The following is a 19,825-nucleotide window of genomic DNA, read 5'->3' as shown; positions in this document are numbered from 1 at the left end:
TCGTCTGTAAATAGTTGGTTGCTCCTAGTGCTGTCTTCTATGAACTTGGGTATTATTTTTGACTTCCCTACATTTTAGAAGAAATGTAATGTTTGTATTTAACTTAGTTAATTTAGTTGACGTCAGTTGAAAATTGTAAGTCGTTGGTCTTGCTTTGTAGTAGTTACGTTTAATTTCCGCATATCCCATTTTGGAGTGTTATGCTATCGGCGTGCCTTCCGCTATTTTATTTATTATTTATTTATTACTATTATTATTATTATTATTATTATTATTATTATTATTATTATTATTATTATTATTATTATTATTATTATTATTATTATTATTATTATTATTATTATTATTATTATTATTATTATTATTATTATTATTATTATTATTATTATTATTATTATTATTATTATTATTATTATTATTATTATTATTATTATTATCATTATTATCATTATTAATATATTTAATATATTATTATTAATATAACACGATACGAAATTTGTAAGTTAAATTCGTTCAATAATTTTTTAGATATGGGTAGGTAATCATTTAAATCCTATATAAAATCCTATATCAAATTTGCTCAACGTAATATATGTTTGTACTGCCAATTTTTCGCGAATCACTTCAGCTAATGTATCATTCAAAGTTCTTGAAACTAAAACCGTGTTTGATGGATTGTTATCTAAGCTGAGTTTACAACATATTCTACTTGTTTGTTCTTCTAATTCTTCAACAAATCTACGTAAATTACTTTTATATTTAGTCTCACGTAATTCCATAATCATCCCATGTGGAGGTGTTGCGCTGTTGTATTCGCTGATAAGTAAAGTCCTTAATTCTTTCCAGTCCTGTGGTATATTTCTCATCAACAATGTTCGGGTTCGTCCTATTAGAAGGTTTCGGATGGCTGCTTGTATAATTTGATGTAGGGCTTCTGATGTTGTCGGATAATGGTAAACTAATTCGTCAACTTCCTTTATGAAGAGAGCCAAGTAGAGTGGGTCTCCGTTAAATTTGTTTATCTGCTTAAGTTGCAGAAGAAAATGGTTCATGGCCACGTCTGTAAGATTTTGTGTTGCTTTGCGGCTATGGCTTCGGCTGATGTTAATGGCATTTCCATTTTTACACTTTAATAAATTTTTTTTTTTTTAATTTTTGTTTACACGAAATATATCATTTATTAGATTATTATCGCTGAATTTAGACACTAGAAATCCTCATTCGTGATTTGACTAATATTGTTTTATTTTCACAATAATTTTAAGTAAGTTCGTTTTGCGGATACAAATAAATTTATTTTCACGAAGTGATTTGTTGAAGTCCTTTTTAGGTAGTCACTCGCGAGGATATTACTTGTATCCTACCGGCTGCGCCAATTAGATTTTTCACTTTGTGATATATTTTAATATACAGTGGAGTTTTATTGGTAATGTCTTAATAGTTAGATTCCCAAAATTGAACTGTCTTTACAATTGCATTATTCTTATAACTATGGCTTTTATCGGTGACAGCGACGCTAGCAGAGAAAGTGGACTTCGATCAGAAGATTTCGATTGGTTGAATTGGTGGCCTGATGGGTGGGTTGTCAGGCTGCATCTTTTGTTTATTAAATTTAGATTGGTCAAAGCTTTTATGCTGATGAATGGGTTCCCATGCTGGACCCTTTGTTTAAAAGTTTACCACTTGTTTATGTCTGCTGTCGTCGGTAAAGGCGTATAAAATGTTTATAATAAGGTGACTGTTGATAACAGGCGTGGGAAATGTTTATGTCTAACGGGAAATGTTTATGTCTGATTAATTTGAATAACTCCTATAGTAGGCTCTGAAATGTTATGTTTGACAAATGAATTAATGGGTATCTCGTGATATACAGGCTGGGTATTATGTTTGACAAATTAAGTAATGGGTATCTCAGGCTGGTTGTTAGGCTTGATGTCTGGAGTATTTGGTAATACGTCACTTGTATGTGTTCATATCCTTTAATATGCCCTTCATTTTTTGGTTGTAGTCGTCTTTGTTTATAGCTACCGTTTTGTTACCTTTGTCTGTTTCACCATAGAAATGCTACATATCATAAAAATACCCGTTTTGTAGTTCATCCGTATGTCTGTATATAATTATTATAACTTATTAATAACACATAACACTTATTAATAACACATATTTTTTATTTTGATTATTTATCAATATATTTCGGATGCTCTTCGGCAACCGTCTTCAGGACAACTATAAAATAATAACAACGATTTTTATACTCTTAACAAACAGAAAACAATTTACATTTGAAATACTTTTGATTTACACGTCTGCGTCCAGTGACGTGGAGTTGTTAACTAATTTTTCTTTCCCTAGTAAATGTCTATATAAATGAGCGCAATTGTCATTGTCCGTTTTGTAGTTTATCCGTATGGGTGTAGCTGTTTTTATGAAATGTAGCACTTCTATGTTAAATCGTTTGGCATAGTGTTGTTCTTGTGATAAGATACTTTAAACTTTCATGAAAATTTCCCCTAAGTTTTCTTTCTATTGCAGGTAGTATATAAGTCGGAACGAGCCAGATCGGACGACTATAGCATATAGCTCCCATAGGAACAAAAAAAGAAATAAAAAAAATTTTTTTTTAGTTCTAAGACATATATAATAATATTTAAATATTTCAGAATTACTTTTTAAATTTCATTAAAATCGGACGACTATATCATATAGCTTTCATAGGAACAATCGGAAAAAGATACAAAAAAATTATAACTTTGCTGTTTTGAAATTTTTCTATTAGTTCTTCGTCATATAGTAATGGTTAACTATTTTAGAATTACGGTTTAATTTCATCAACATCAGAGGACTATATCATATAGCTCCCATAGGAACAATCAGAAAAAAAATACAAAAAAAATTAGAACCTTGCTGTTTTTCAATTTTTCTTTTAGTTCTTCGACATATAGTAATGGTTAAATATTTCAGAATTACGGTTTAGCTCCCAAAGAAATTATAAAAATAAAAATCATTGCTTCAATGCTTTTAGACATATACGCAAGTAAATTATAATTTTAATTTTTTTCAAAAATATTTAATTCTTGCAATAGCTGCAAAGGTATATGAACTTCGGCTTGCCGAAGTTTGCTTCCTTTCTTGTTAATATGCCAATTATGTATTTGCATAGTGCATAGGATGGTGATCCGATGGAGGAGCAGATTGGTCGTAGAGGGGTTCCTTCTTTATGAATTTTGGGTAGTCCATATATTCGTGGTGGTAATGCTGTGTTGGTTGTCAACTTATTTCTTTTGATCCTTGAGATAAGTTCCATTTTTAATAGTTTGTCCACTATTTCGTTATTTTTTGTTTGTAGTCTTGACGTGGGGTCTTTCCTTAATGTTCTGTATGTGTTCATATCCTTTAATATGTCCTTCATTTTTTGGATGTCTTCTTTGTTCATAGCCACCGTCTTGTTATCTTTTTCTGAGGTCAATATTAAAATGTCGTCAATTTCTTTAAGAAACCTCCTTGTTTGTCCCACTGTGTCTAGTATTGCACGATCAAAAGCACTTTCTTTGTTTGATGTTTTGTGGTCTTTGATTAGTAAAAAGAATTGGGTTCGCGCCTTTTCCTGTTTCTTTTTGTCAATAATAGTTTTGAGGATTTCCTCTCCGTCCGCAATGTATTTTAAGAGAGGGAATTTCTTCCAATAGTGATTTTATTGCTGGCGGGAACTCGGTGTCCGTTTTGTTTACAAACCAATCAGCTGTTTTTTTGTTGTCTGTTAGAACTTTGCTCCGTTCCATCTGCAGTCTCTCTAGTTTCATTATTTGTCTCATCTTGGTTGTTTTTGTTCGTTTTTTGGCAATGTTCTGCTCGCTCTCCATAAATGATGTGAAGTCGTTCCCTTATCCTCTCTCTTTTTGATTAGTCTTTTTTGTACATGAGGTTTTATAAGCAAGCTTATTATTTTCATATGGTAGTAATGTGTGTGTTTGTCCAGTAATTTGTTTATGTCAAAATGTATGTCTTTATCGTCTGTAAATAGTTGGTTGCTCCTAGTGCTGTCTTCTATGAACTTGGGTATTATTTTTGACTTCCCTACATTTTAGAAGAAATGTAATGTTTGTATTTAACTTAGTTAATTTAGTTGACGTCAGTTGAAAATTGTAAGTCGTTGGTCTTGCTTTGTAGTAGTTACGTTTAATTTCCGCATATCCCATTTTGGAGTGTTATGCTATCGGCGTGCCTTCCGCTATTTTATTTATTATTTATTTATTATTATTTATTACTATTATTATTATTATTATTATTATTATTATTATTATTATTATTATTATTATTATTATTATTATTATTATTATTATTATTATTATTATTATTATTATTATTATTATTATTATTATTATTATTATTATTATTATTATTATTATTATTATTATTATTATTATTATTATTATTATTATTATTATCATTATCATTATTATCATTATTAATATATTTAATATATTATTATTAATATAACACGATACGAAATTTGTAAGTTAAATTCGTTCAATAATTTTTTAGATATGGGTAGGTAATCATTTAAATCCTATATAAAATCCTATATCAAATTTGCTCAACGTAATATATGTTTGTACTGCCAATTTTTCGCGAATCACTTCAGCTAATGTATCATTCAAAGTTCTTGAAACTAAAACCGTGTTTGATGGATTGTTATCTAAGCTGAGTTTACAACATATTCTACTTGTTTGTTCTTCTAATTCTTCAACAAATCTACGTAAATTACTTTTATATTTAGTCTCACGTAATTCACGTAATCATCCCATGTGGAGGTGTTGCGCTGTTGTATTCGCTGATAAGTAAAGTCCTTAATTCTTTCCAGTCCTGTGGTATATTTCTCATCAACAATGTTCGGGTTCGTCCTATTAGAAGGTTTCGGATGGCTGCTTGTATAATTTGATGTAGGGCTTCTGATGTTGTCGGATAATGGTAAACTAATTCGTCAACTTCCTTTATGAAGAGAGCCAAGTAGAGTGGGTCTCCGTTAAATTTGTTTATCTGCTTAAGTTGCAGAAGAAAATGGTTCATGGCCACGTCTGTAAGATTTTGTGTTGCTTTGCGGCTATGGCTTCGGCTGATGTTAATGGCATTTCCATTTTTACACTTTAATAAATTTTTTTTTTTTAATTTTTGTTTACACGAAATATATCATTTATTAGATTATTATCGCTGAATTTAGACACTAGAAATCCTCATTCGTGATTTGACTAATATTGTTTTATTTTCACAATAATTTTAAGTAAGTTCGTTTTGCGGATACAAATAAATTTATTTTCACGAAGTGATTTGTTGAAGTCCTTTTTAGGTAGTCACTCGCGAGGATATTACTTGTATCCTACCGGCTGCGCCAATTAGATTTTTCACTTTGTGATATATTTTAATATACAGTGGAGTTTTATTGGTAATGTCTTAATAGTTAGATTCCCAAAATTGAACTGTCTTTACAATTGCATTATTCTTATAACTATGGCTTTTATCGGTGACAGCGACGCTAGCAGAGAAAGTGGACTTCGATCAGAAGATTTCGATTGGTTGAATTGGTGGCCTGATGGGTGGGTTGTCAGGCTGCATCTTTTGTTTATTAAATTTAGATTGGTCAAAGCTTTTATGCTGATGAATGGGTTCCCATGCTGGACCCTTTGTTTAAAAGTTTACCACTTGTTTATGTCTGCTGTCGTCGGTAAAGGCGTATAAAATGTTTATAATAAGGTGACTGTTGATAACAGGCGTGGGAAATGTTTATGTCTAACGGGAAATGTTTATGTCTGATTAATTTGAATAACTCCTATAGTAGGCTCTGAAATGTTATGTTTGACAAATGAATTAATGGGTATCTCGTGATATACAGGCTGGGTATTATGTTTGACAAATTAAGTAATGGGTATCTCAGGCTGGTTGTTAGGCTTGATGTCTGGAGTATTTGGTAATACGTCACTTGTATGTGTTCATATCCTTTAATATGCCCTTCATTTTTTGGTTGTAGTCATCTTTGTTCATAGCTACCGTTTTGTTACCTTTGTCTGTTTCACCATAGAAATGCTACATATCATAAAAATACCCGTTTTGTAGTTCATCCGTATGTCTGTATATAATTATTATAACTTATTATAACGCAAGTCAATCTTAATTTTAATGTTTTCAAGAATATTAATTGTTAGCCGGCTCGAGGTCAGGATGTTGAAAGAATAACACATATTTTTTATTTTGATTATTTATCAATATATTTCGGATGCTCTTCGGCAACCGTCTTCAGGACAACTATAAAATAATAACAACGATTTTTATACTCTTAACAAACAGAAAACAATTTACATTTGAAATACTTTTAATTTACACGTCTGCGTCCAGTGACGTGGAGTTGTTAACTAATTTTTCTTTCCCTAGTAAATGTCTATATAAATGAGCGCAATTGTCATTGTCCGTTTTGTAGTTTATCCGTATGGGTGTAGCTGTTTTTATGAAATGTAGCATTTCTATGGTAAATCGTTTGGCATAGTGTTGTTCTTGTGATAAGATACTTTAAACTTTCATGAAAATTTCCCCAAAGTTTTCGTTCTATTGCAGGTAGTATATAAGTCGGAACGAGCCAGATCGGACGACTATAGCATATAGCTCCCATAGGAACAATCGAAAAAAGAAATAAAAAATAATTATAACTTTGCTGTTTTACATTTTTTTTAGTTCTTCGACATATATAATAATATTTAAATATTTCAGAATTACGTTTTAAATTTCATTAAAATCGGACGACTATATCATATAGCTTTCATAGGAACAATCGGAAAAAGATACAAAAAAATTATAACTTTGCTGTTTTGAAATTTTTCTATTAGTTCTTCGTCATATAGTAATGGTTAACTATTTTAGAATTACGGTTTAATTTCATCAAAATCAGAGGACTATATCATATAGCTCCCATAGGAACAATCAGAAAAAAAATACAAAAAAAATTAGAACCTTGCTGTTTTTCAATTTTTCTTTTAGTTCTTCGACATATAGTAATGGTTAAATATTTCAGAATTACGGTTTAGCTCCCAAAGAAATTATAAAAATAAAAATCATTGCTTCAATGCTTTTAGACATATACGCAAGTAAATTATAATTTTAATTTTTTTCAAAAATATTTAATTCTTGCAATAGCTGCAAAGGTATATGAACTTCGGCTTGCCGAAGTTTGCTTCCTTTCTTGTTAATATGCCAATTATGTATTTGCATAGTGCATAGGATGGTGATCCGATGGAGGAGCAGATTGGTCGTAGAGGCTTCGCCTGAGTTCTGGGGCTTCATAGCCCTTACAATTGATCCTTTGGGATCGTTAAAGCCTGTTAAGAAGTTATCCAGGCATATTTGACTAAAAATAACTCCTTTTGTATACTGTCGCACTAAGGTCAGTTTCTTTTAAAGCGAGGAACCCATGTAGTTTTGATTGTAATTCCATAATTTGCTTATGAAATTCGTTAAACGTCAGTCTACCTTGTCTTAAAATCCTTAATGTGTTATATATTTTATGCACTTCGTCCGCTTGCACCTCAGTCCCTCGCCAAAGAAGGAGTACACATCAGTTATGAAATGGGCAAGTATATCGGCACTTTGTCTGCAATTGTGTATTTGGTTCTGGGATTCTCATTTGGCTGAACAAGTTTATCAAGGGAGGTAGAGAGGGGTTTTTGTGAGGCTGGTTGTTGGGGTTCTGGGGGCTTATTTAAGTTTAGGTTTGCCATTTTTTATTCTTCCTCGTTATGCAGACAGGTTTGAAACCTGCCTGTCTGTTCCTTTTCTATAACGTAGGAATCTAAGTCTGGACATAGGATTTTATGGATTTATTGATTTTATTATTAATATTTTTCTATGAGTGTACTTAAACTGTTTTTATACCCTTTTTATACACTCTGTATTAAAATTTAAGTCAGAAGTTTCAACGCAGAGAAGGAGACGTTTCCGACTCTGTCTGTCCGTCTGTCCGTCCGTTTCTACGCAAACTAGTCTCTCAGTTTTAAAGCTATCTGCATGAAACTTTCCCAAAACTTGTCTTTCTATTGCAGGTAGTATATAAGTCGGATCGAGCCGGATCGGACGACTATAGCATGTAGCTCCCATAGGAATAATAAAAAACAAGAAAGAAAGCAAGCTTCGGCAAGCCGAAGTAAATATACCCTTGCAGCTATTGCAAGAATTAAACATTTTTGAAAACTAGTTGGTTTTAGCGACCTTTCCAAAGTATATTAATTGTTAACCGGCTCGAGGTCAGGATGCTGAGAAAATAACACAATTTTTTTAATTTTGGTTATTTGTCAATATATTTCGGATGCTCTACGGCAACCGTCTTCAGGACAACTATAAAATAATAACAACGATTTTTATACTCTTAACAAACAGAAAACAATTTACATTTGGCATACATTTAATTTACACGTCTGCGTCCGGTGACGTGGAGTTGTGAACTAATTTTTTTCTTCCCTTGTAAATGTCTTTAAAAATGAGCGCAATTGTCAGTGTCCGTTTTGTAGCTCATCCGTATGTCTGTAGGTGTTTTTATGATATGTAGCATTTCTATGGTGAATCGTTTGGCATAGTGTTGTTCTTGTGATAAGATACTCGCCTCTTCGAAGTTCGGAGAGTGATTATTCTTGACACAGTGGGACATGAGTGCTGTTTTTTGCGCGTTCGTATGGTGTCTAGCTTTGAAGTCCAATTTATGCTGTGCTAGTCTAATTTTTATATTTCGATTTTGTTGTTTCTTATATCACGTCTTTTTTGTCAATTTCATTTATCTCAGATTTTGTTCTGTTGTATATTGAAACGACCTGATTTCTACGTATTCTCGCTTGCTACGTTAACGGGCGGCTGGCTCAGAGAGGTTATGGGTTCATTCCACCAAATTTATATTGGGTGATTGCCTTTGACCAAAGAATAACGCCAGAGTTCTGTTGGGCTCGTAAATGTCTTTATTCGTCTCCTTATACAAGCCTCGCGGCTCTTCAGCTGCTGCTGCTCCTCGTCGACGTCCTCTGCGGCGTCGCTCCTCGCCGCTGTCCTTCGCGGCGTCGCTCCTCCTCGTTGACTGCTTGCTGGTATCTGACTCGTGGCGGCTCCTTCGAGACTCTGGATGTTATGCGAACCTCACTGTCGGGACCGGCAAGGTGTTTCGCCTAGCAGGTAGAACGAGGTTCTGCCTTTTCGCGTAGCCACCTTTATTGCAGGCTCCCTAAGTCTGTCCGGATTGTGTCGGCAAGGTGTATCGCCAAGCAGGTTGAACTCGGTTCGACCTCTTCGCCCAGCCACCTTTATCGCAGACTCCACGCAAGGACTCCCTGAGCTCGATTTAACCACGACCTAGCACCCGTTGGATCTCAGCGTTGAAGCCTCAGCCTTGTAGACTCTCAGTCGTTCGGCGTCTCGACTTTGCGATCTTAATCCTGGTACTCGGCACTGGATTAACTTGCTGCTGGTCTCGCGTACACGCACTCGCTTTGATTCTCGCACTATTACTCCTCCGTGTGCTGCGCTTGCGCCGCCTTTTATAGCCTCTGATGGTCCCGTTATTTCCCTTTTCCAACTCGCGTGATCGGGTCCAAGGTCCACTGCCGCACCGTTAGTTCACGGTGCGTCCTCTTTGTGCGGGTCCGAAGTCCGCCAATTTACCGTTCGACCCTGTTGCCCTTGCCGTGTGAGGGTCTAATGTCCAGCGTGGTACCGTTAATCCACGGTGTCTCCGCTTTGCCCGGGTCCAAGGTCCGTTGTTTACCGTTTGACCTTGTTGCCCTTGACTCCTCCGGCATTCTCGTCTCCTTCGATGTTGCTATGCAGCTCTCCTGCCTCCGAATTTGTGGGGAGTTTTAAGACTCCTCACAATATAGATTTTAATGTGTGGTCCGGTTTATGTGCGATACTTATGTTTTCATTGTCGTAGCATTCGAGCATTGACATTGACATATATTTTTTGTTTTTATTGCTTTTAACGCTGGTTTGTTTTGTTGTTTTGTGTCCTGATAATAATGTTTTTATTATGTGTTTTGGGAAATCATTATCTATTAACATTGATTTTATCTCCTGAGTCTCTTCGTGGTAATCCATGTCTGAAATTTTGAGCATTCTCTGTATTAATTATCATTTGTTTTAGGTGTTTGGAGTTAAAATTGATGATTCGTCCGGACGCAATTGGTTTCTTGTACCAATTTAATTTTAATCTGTTTCCACGTCTTATTATTACTGAGTCCAAATAAGCTAATTGATCGTTTTCTTCTTGTTCCATTGTACATTTTATATTATTAGCGAAAGAGTTGTGCATGGTCAGTGTAGTTTTAATGTCATCCTATTGAATGATTGCGAACAGGTCATCTACGTATTTTGTTAGTAATCTTGGAGGTCGTCTTTGTTTTTTTTAACGTGTTGTCCAGGAGAGTTTCCATTACAATATCTGCAATGACCGTCGACGCTGGCGATCCCATAGGCATTCCTTTTAATCGGTGTAAAAATTGTTTTCAAATTTGAAATATCTGTTTTCTTGAATACAAAATTTTATTAATTCCATAAATATTGTTGAATAAATAATAAATATTGCGGTATTTTACTGTGTTTTTGTATTATTGTCCATTTGTTTTTAAATATATCCAGAGCTAGATATGTCGGTATACTCGATAATAATGAAATTACTGTGGGAGTGAGATTGCATTATTCCCCGAATCCCTTACATAAAACCCCAGCATTCGTATAACATGACGCCCTAGACAACGAGAGAAGCAGCTAAAACTAAGAAGACGAGTAGATGATCAAAAGACGAATTCCAAGAAGACGAGCGTTCCAGGAAGACGAGCGTTCCAGGAAGACGAACAGATGGAAAATAAGACGAAAGATCACTACAACGAGATGTGACGATGAGGAGGCGAGCAGAGCAACATATCGAGAGGACGAGCGTCAGTTGCTGACGAGATCGAGTTGAGTAAAGACGTGCTCAAGCGAACGACGTGTGACGACGAAACGACGGTTAAATCAAACACAAAGATTCAGATTTCTTACTATGTTAATTAATATTAATAATCAAACTTTTAAATAATAACCTACTTAATAAATAAAAACCGCACATTTGGGAGCTCGCCGGGAAGTATCCGAGGAAAGCTGAAGGTGAAAGTGAAAAGTGACTAAAGACGACTGTGAAAATAACATTTTTTTTCTAAACTATGGCTTGCCTAAACGATCTGATTTCCAATACGCTGAAAAGTGCATCGAGGAAACCGACGAAGAGAAGAAAAATGACGAAGACAGCCAAAATGATGATGAAATTAGAAGTGTAATTTCAACAGGAGTATAAATACCTTCTACACGCGAAAGGAAGAGAAAGTCGAATTCGCAACGTATCAAGGAAGTTGATATGCCGCGTTTTGCTTTAAGTTTTCGAGACATAGAAGAGTCAATTAAACATTTTGACGGGATTGATGAAATTCCAGTTGAGGTATGGATAAGCGACTTTGAAGATCAAGCCTTACTTATGGGTTGGAATGCGCTACAAAAGCTTATCTTCGCCAAAAAGTCACTTAAAGGTGTCGCTAAGATGTTTATATTGAGCGAAAAGGGATTAAATTCGTCGAATGCATTAAAGGAGTCTTTGCTAAATGAGTTCAGGTCGAGAGTAAGCAGCAAACAAATACATACGCAACTCGGAGAGAGCAAACGACGTGCAAACGAAAATGTGCAAGAATACTTTTATCGCATGAAAGATATTGCATCACGAGGAAATGTTGAGGAAGAAGCTCTTATTCTATATGTGATCGACGGTGCTAAAAACATGAACGAATTCAAGTACAAATTGAAGGACTACCAAACAATAAGTGCAAAATCGAAAGTTCTAGAAGGAAGTGTGAAAGACAAAAACGCTTTTGCAGCAAAAAGTGGTTCAAAAGGTGGCAAAAAAGAAGTCGTTTGCTACAACTGTGGTGAAAAGGGACATATTTCTGGTGGCTGCAGCAACAAAGAAAAAGGAAGAAAATGTTTCAAGTGCAACAAATTTGGACACATTTCCAAGAATTGTCCACAAAGTGAAAAGGCAGTCGAAGAAAGCAAGTCCAACGCGCGAGTTTTAAGTGAGCACAGTGACATGACGAGTAAAGCAGTTTCAATCCAAAATCAGAATTGCGTGGCGCTGTTTGATACGGGCAGCAAGTTCAACATTTTGCAGTTAGCTTTGCCAAGGTTGAAAGAGTGCAGTGTATATCTAATTGGATTTGGAAAAGATCGCAATGCCAATAAGATCAAGCCGATTGGACAGTGTAAGCAAGCAGTATCGATTGACAACAGTGTTTATGACTTGAACTTCTTCATAGTTCCGTGTGATTGTATGGACACTCATTTGATAATAGGGGAAGAACTGTGCTTGCAAGCAGAAGTTTCGTTCAGTCCGAGTGGTTTGCGTGTGCGAAAGTTGAACAATCTTGACGAAGATGAATTGGAATCCAATTAAATGCAAATCGAAGCAGTGCTTGAAAATGAAGAACTCGATATTAATGAATCAGCCAGTGAGTATGCAAAGAAAGAGGTGCGGGAACTAATAACGAAGTACATTCCTAAACCATCGAAGTCAACAAACATTGAAATGAAATTCATTTTAAACGCGTCCGCGTAGATTTGCATTCGCTGAAACGAAAGTAATTGACGATCAGATCGAGCAGTGGCTCTCAAACGGCGTAATCGAAGAGTCCGACTCTGAATTTACAAGCCCGGTAGTGCTTGCTAAGAAAAACGACGGTTCCCAACGACTTTGTGTGGATTTCAGGCGTATCAACAAGGTAATAATAAAAGACCATTTTCCGTTGCCCCTGATTGACGACCAGCTTGATCGCTTACAAGAAGCTATGATGTTCAGCACGATTGACTTGAGGAATGGCTTTTTTCATGTGCCAGTAGCCGATTCCAGCAAGAAGTACACCTCATTCGTGACCCAAAGCGGGCAGTACCAGTTCCTTAGGTGCCTTTTGGTTTGTCAAACTCACCTGGAGTGTTTCAGAGACACATTAATGCGATTTTCCGAACGCTGACTCGGAGAGGAATCGCTCTCCTTTACGTTGACGATATCATTATAACAGCAAAGGACGAAAAGGAGGCTGTATCGAACCTCAAAGAAGTTATTGGAACTTGCAGCAACTATGGGTTGGAACTCAACCTAAAGAAATGTCATTTCCTGCAGACCCGTATTCAGTTCTTAGGTCACATCATCGAGAATAAAACAATTTCCCCGACGCCTCAGAAGATCGATGCCGTTTCGAAATTCAAGACTCCACAGAATCTCAAGCAGCTAGAGAGTTTTCTGGGTCTTACCGGATACTTTAGAAAGTTTATCTACAACTATGCTCTTATTTCGAAACCCTTGACTGATCTGACTAAAAATAAAACAAATTTCGTAATTGGTCCAGAAGAAGAGAACGCGATTGAATCCACCCCTGTTTTGGCAATTTACAACCCGAAGTATGACACCGAGGTACATACTGATGCATCAGTCGATGGATTTGGCGCCGTGCTTTTGCAAAAATCACCAGATGACGCCCAATTTCACCCTGTCTACTTCATGAGTAGGAAAACAACGGATGCTCAGCGAAAATCCTCAAGCTACGAATTAGAGGTGTTAGCGATTATCGAGGCCATAACAAAATTCAGAGTGTATCTCCTTGGCATTCCATTTAAGATAATCACAGATTGTAATGCATTCGCGAAGACGCTAGATAAGCAAAGCCTGTGCACTAGGGTTGCACGCTGGGTACTTTTGCTCCAAGAGTACGACTACAAAGTTGAACACCGTTCAGGTTCACATATGAAGCACGTTGATGCCCTTTTTAGGTACCTAATAATGACGATCGTTGACGACTCCATTGCCCTTGGTTTCAAGCAAGCTCAAGAAAAAGATGAACACTTGAAAGCGATTATTAAAATCCTAGAAGACTCTAACTCACCATATGAAGACTATTTTCTGAAGGCCGGTGTCCTGTACAAACTTTTCAAGGACTTAGAACTACTTGTAGTTCCGAAGGACATGCAGAAGCAGATCATTGGTAGAGCACATGACCGAGGACACTTTGCTTTATTTCAGAACACGCGCAACGACCTTCGACTCAAGGCAAAAAGTCAAATTTTGAAAATCCAAACCGAAAACAAGAAGACCTACAACTTACGACGTAAACCGGCAAAGACTTATAAGATTGGTGAACTACTAGCCATAAAACCAACGCAGTTTGGCGGCAACATATCGAGAGGACGAGCGTCAGTTGCTGAGTAAAGACGTGCTCAAGCGAACGACGTGTGACGACGAAACGACGGTTAAATCAAACATAAAGATTCAGTTTTCTTAATATGTTAATTAATATTAATAATCAAACTTTTAAATAAAAACCTACTTAATAAATAAAAACCCCAAAATTAATCTTTCATCGTCGCCAATATATGTGTTTTTGATTTTGTCTTTGAGTTCTTCTGAATATTTGATGTTATATTTGGAGTCTATTGTTATGTTTTTTAATATGACAATTATGTATTTGCGTAGTGCATAGGATGGTGATCCGATGGAGGAGCAGGAGAAGGGTTCCTTCTTTATGAATTTTGGGTAGTCCATATACTCGTGGTGGTAATGCTGTGGTATGTGTCAACTTATTTCTTTCGATCCTTGAGATAAGTTCCATTTTTGATAGTTTGTCCACTATTTCGTTATTTTTTTGTTTGTAGTCTAGAGGTGGGGTCTTTCCTTAATGTCCTGTATGTGTTCATATTCTTTAATATGTCCTTCATTTTTTGGTTATAGTCATCTTTGTTCATAGCTACCGTTTTGTTACCTTTGTCTGATTCACCATAGAAATGCTACATATAATAAAAACACCCGTTTTGTAGTTCATCCGTATGTCTGTATAGGGATGAACTACAAAACGGACACTGACAATTGCGCTCATTTATATAGACATTTACTAGGGAAGGAAAAATTAGTTAACAACTCCACGTCACCGGACGCAGACGTGTAAATTAAATGTATGCCAAATGTAAATTGTTTTCTGTTTGTTAAGAATATTAAAATCGTTGTTATGAATTTATAGTTGTCCTGAAGACGGTTGCCGAAGAGCATCCGAAATATATTGACAAATAACCAAAATAAAAAAAAATTGGGTTATTTTTTCAACATCCTGACCTCGAGCCGGTTAACAATGCATACATTTTTGAAAAAATTAAAATTATGATTTATAGGTCTAAAAACATTGAAGCTATGATGATTTGCAGCTCAATAATTAGTTATTTAATATATTTTTATTATTTCTATGGGAGCTATATGATATAGTCGTCCGATTTTGATGAAATTTAAACCGTAATTCTAAAATATTTAACCTTTCCTATATGTCGAAGAACTAAAAAAAAATTGAAAAACAGCAAAGTTATAATTTTTTTATTTATTTTTTCATTCATTCTAAAATATTGAAACATTACTATGTGTCGAAGAACTAAAAAAAAATTGAAAAACAGCAAAGTTATAATTTTTTTATTTATTTTTTCGATTGTTCCTATGGGAGCTACATGCTATAGTCGTCCGATCCGGCTCGTTCCGACTTATATACTACCTGTAATAGAAGACAACTTTTGGGAAAGTGTCATGCAGATAGCTTTAAAACTGAGAGACTAGTTTGCGTAGAAACGAACGGACAGACTGACAGGCTGACAGACGGACAGACGGACGGACAGACGGACATGGCTAGATCGACTGGTCTAGTGATGGTGATCAAGAATATATATACTGTATAGGGTCGGAAATGTCTCCTTCACTGCGTTGCAAACTTCTGACTGAAATTATAATACCCTCTGCAAGGGTATAAAAATTATAACTTTGGTGCTTTTTAATTTTTTTTTAATTCTTCGACATATAGTAATAGTTAAATATTTCAGAATATTAAATTTCATCAAAATCAGACGACTATAGCATATAGTTCCCATAAGAACAATCGGAAAAATAAATAAAAAAATTATAACTTTGGTGTTTTTTAATGTTTTTTTAGTTCTTCGAGATATATTAATGCTTAAATATTTCCGAATAACGGTTAAAACTTCATCAAAATCGGACGACTATAACTTAAAGCTCCCATGGGAACAATATAAATATTAAAAAAAATATATTGAAAATAATTTAATTTTTTTATTTTGTAGTTTTTTTTTTGAAATTCTTTATGAATAATTAATAATTTGACAGTTAACAATTACGCTTTTAATTTTATTATGATCGGAAAACGATATCATATAGCTGCCATAGGAACTATCAAATAAGCTTCAAATAGCTTCAATGTAAACATACACGCAAGTCAATCATAATTTTAATGTTTTCAAGAATATTTAATTTTTGCAATAACTGCAAGGGTATATGAACTTCGGCTTGCCGAAGTTTTCTTCCTTTCTTGTTTCACTTCATTTTTTTTTTAAATAATAATTTTTTATTTCTTGGTGTTATTTAACATTTTTGTAATTTCTGCGTCGCAAAAATTCAAGAAAAACACACAAACACTGAAAAAAAAAATTTTGTTTGAAAAACTGTACGTAGTTTTCTAATAAGTTTTTGTGATTTAAAATGTTTTTTGTGATTGGGTTAGAAAACTGCACTAATTTTTTTTTATTTTTCCGTTGTTTGCCACTTGTGCATCCCGGGGTCGCTGTTTACTTTTTTTTTTGTAAACTTCTGCGGCCACTACTGACTGCTCCAGTTTAGGCTCGATGTAAGTAAAACACGTATTCTTTGCAGTTGTCCTAAGCTCTGTCGCAACTCAGAGCAACTTAAATGATTTGTAAATTAACAAGCCAGTTGCCATTATTGGATCTTACAGCCTTGCATCCGCCACGGGCATCCATCGGATGCATGTGAAGCGATGTCAGCTAGTAGTTGGTGTTGACGCTGCTGGTCAATGCTCGTGTAGCGGTGACAGATTTTTTTTTTGGTGTTGGCGTTGCTGGTCGATGCTCCCGGAAGCTCAGTAAGAAATGGACCATGATTTTCAACACCCAGCAAAGCAAGCCAAATAAAATTGCTTCCAAAGGCGAATAGTCCACAGACGCAGTAAACACATCAACCGGAGCAACACAAGTCCTTTGTGCAGTTAAATGTTAAGTGTTAAACTTTTAAAATCATATTTTTTTAATATATTCTTCAGGGATACGTACTTCAAAATCTTGTGCAATAGGTAAAGGAGTTCCTCAGTGTTGTATGCTGATAATGAACAATTTTATGTTGGTAAACCTATTTTTCTGAATAATAATTGTTGAAAATATTGACACGTCTTAATTTGCTGAGTTATAATTTTAAACTGTTTTTATTTCATATTTTCTTGGCAGGTAACATTGGTGTGATTCGTAATCTATTCTTATCTATGGTCTACGCAGAGACCGTATCTGTTTTCCCTGAGCGGGAGAGCTATATTTTGACTCACGCACAAGTCCTTTGTGCAGTGTGGGAGGCTCGAGTGGCCTGCACTTACAGATTACAAGTGCTAACAACTGTTCCCTTTCATGGTTTAGGTAACAGATCGTAAATTATGCCTCTTGAACGATTGACAAAATGACATGTAGAGAGCTCATAAAATCTTATGATTTAGTAAAATATCGTTTAAGGCCGTTAGTCCCTATCCGATATTTAAATACAATAAGCTTTCGAGTGGTTGAAGAACAGCAAATTTTAGACACGCCAAGGTTGCAGATTGTGGGAATCAGAAATTGATAACGACAATTAAATTTTTCCGTTATCAACAGAGGAAAGGACTTCTTAATATAAGTGAAATATGGAAATCCCAAACAGCTGAGGCTACATGAAAAAACTTTGAGGTTGAATTTTTGTATGCTACTTTCAGAGTTCGGCTTGATAAATATGAAGCCATGTTAAATACCGCAAAGGCTTATGAGACGATATCTTTAATTTACAACTAAAGAAGCAAAAACATCCAATAGAGCGTAGGATATTATGAGCTATCCAACCGCTGTCGTTTCTGGTGGCTCTTGAGGCTAGGTTCGCGGCCCATTCCATCAGGAACCGTGGAGCCGCTGATCTGGCGTGGGGCACGTCCAGTGGGATGCGCTGATTTGGCGTAGGAACGCTTGGAACGAGCTAACTCTGGGGCGTCCTCCTCTTCGTCGCCTTCGCTCTCTGCCGAAGCCCAGTACATGGCCCCTCGGCCTTTCCCTCGTCGGTGGATGTAAGGTCCGATCGCCAAGGGGCCTCCTCCTGGGTTTCCTCGGGAGTCATGCATTCACGCCTGAGAGGTCCAACCCGGAGATGACACGGCCGGATGGCCTCGTAGAATGAAGCATCTGTCTCGGTGATGGCCGCGCGTGGGATACTCAAGCCTATATAGAATTTTTTTTTATTTTTAATTTTGTATTTCCCCGGCAGGACCTACCATTGTAGATATATGGAAAGGGTGAGACTAATAGAAAACCATCTAAAACGGGTTATTGATGAAGGAAACCACTTTGAACAAGTGTCAAAAGTGGCAGGCTCAAAGAAGAGTTTGTGAAGGAATTTGGCCGTGGAGTTATGCCAACGATTTGGCACGTGAGTTAAGACCACACAAGCCAGGTAGACCATCGTAATTGTTAAATAAACAAAATGTTTTAAAAGCTGACTCGGACTTGAATAAACCAGGCCGAGTTGATGTAGTAATTGGAGGAGATATATATACATATCTGAAAGAACGGTGTTGCAAAAACAAATGATCTGTTGTCAAAACACACATTTTGGGTAGATTTTTTCTGGTTGTACCAAGTCTAAATGTACTCACTCAATAAATGCAACTACTATTGACGTACAAGACTTAGAACGATTCTGGGAATTGGAAAAATATGATACAAATAACATTGAAAGTGAAATTTGTGAAAACAATTATATGAAAACTACCACAATTCATTCAAGTGGGAGGTATATTGTAAGGATTCCGTAAATTCTTACGGGATTCAAGGCCACAAGCAATGGCACGGCTTACTAACATGGAGAAAAAATTCCAGCGGAATGAGAAACTTAGAGATGCCATAAATCATTTATGGGAGAATATATTGATCTTGGACCTACCTCACCAAGCCATAGTTAGGGACTCAAGTCTGAAAAATTAAGAGTTGTGTTTGACGCTTCGGCCAAACGCATTAAGACCAAAGGTCTTAATATCTTAAGTCTTGATACGTTATATCAGCGGACATAAAAAAAATGTACCGACAGATATTTATTGATGACAAAGATCAAGCATATCGATATCAGGAGAGATTCTCCTGAAGATAAAATAAAGTCCTATAAATTAAAACAGTACCCTATGGTACTGGTTCAGCGAAAAACGCTATAAATATAATAGAGCAGATTTCCAGCGAGTTTAATAAATTAACCTGAATTTAAGGAAATGGATTTCTAACAAACCAGAAATATTAAATGTTGTTGAGCATACAGGTGATAACAAGATAATAATTATGAAAGAAAATGAGTTTGTCAAAACGTTTGGACTTCAATGGGAACCCCAAAAAGATAATTTTAAATTTAACGTTAAATTAGGGGTTTCTAAAAAAGGAAATATCGAACAGTCAGCTATATGATAACTTTTTTCGATTCATAAAGTTAAAAGCATAAATCTGAACTATCAAATTATTACTATGTTCAAACGAATTTTAAAAAAATCAAAAACGGAGAAGTTCGTTTATTTTGTAATATTCCGATTGTTCCCGTGAGAGCTATTTGATATAGTCCGAATTTAATAAAATTTAAACCGTAGTTCTAAAATATTTTACAAATACTATATCTTAATGAACTAAA

The sequence above is a fragment of the Drosophila gunungcola genome, unplaced genomic scaffold (genome assembly GCF_025200985.1).
Source record: "Drosophila gunungcola strain Sukarami unplaced genomic scaffold, Dgunungcola_SK_2 000024F, whole genome shotgun sequence".
In the NCBI taxonomy this organism is placed as follows: domain Eukaryota; kingdom Metazoa; phylum Arthropoda; class Insecta; order Diptera; family Drosophilidae; genus Drosophila; species Drosophila gunungcola.
This window is presented reverse-complemented; position numbering follows the sequence as displayed.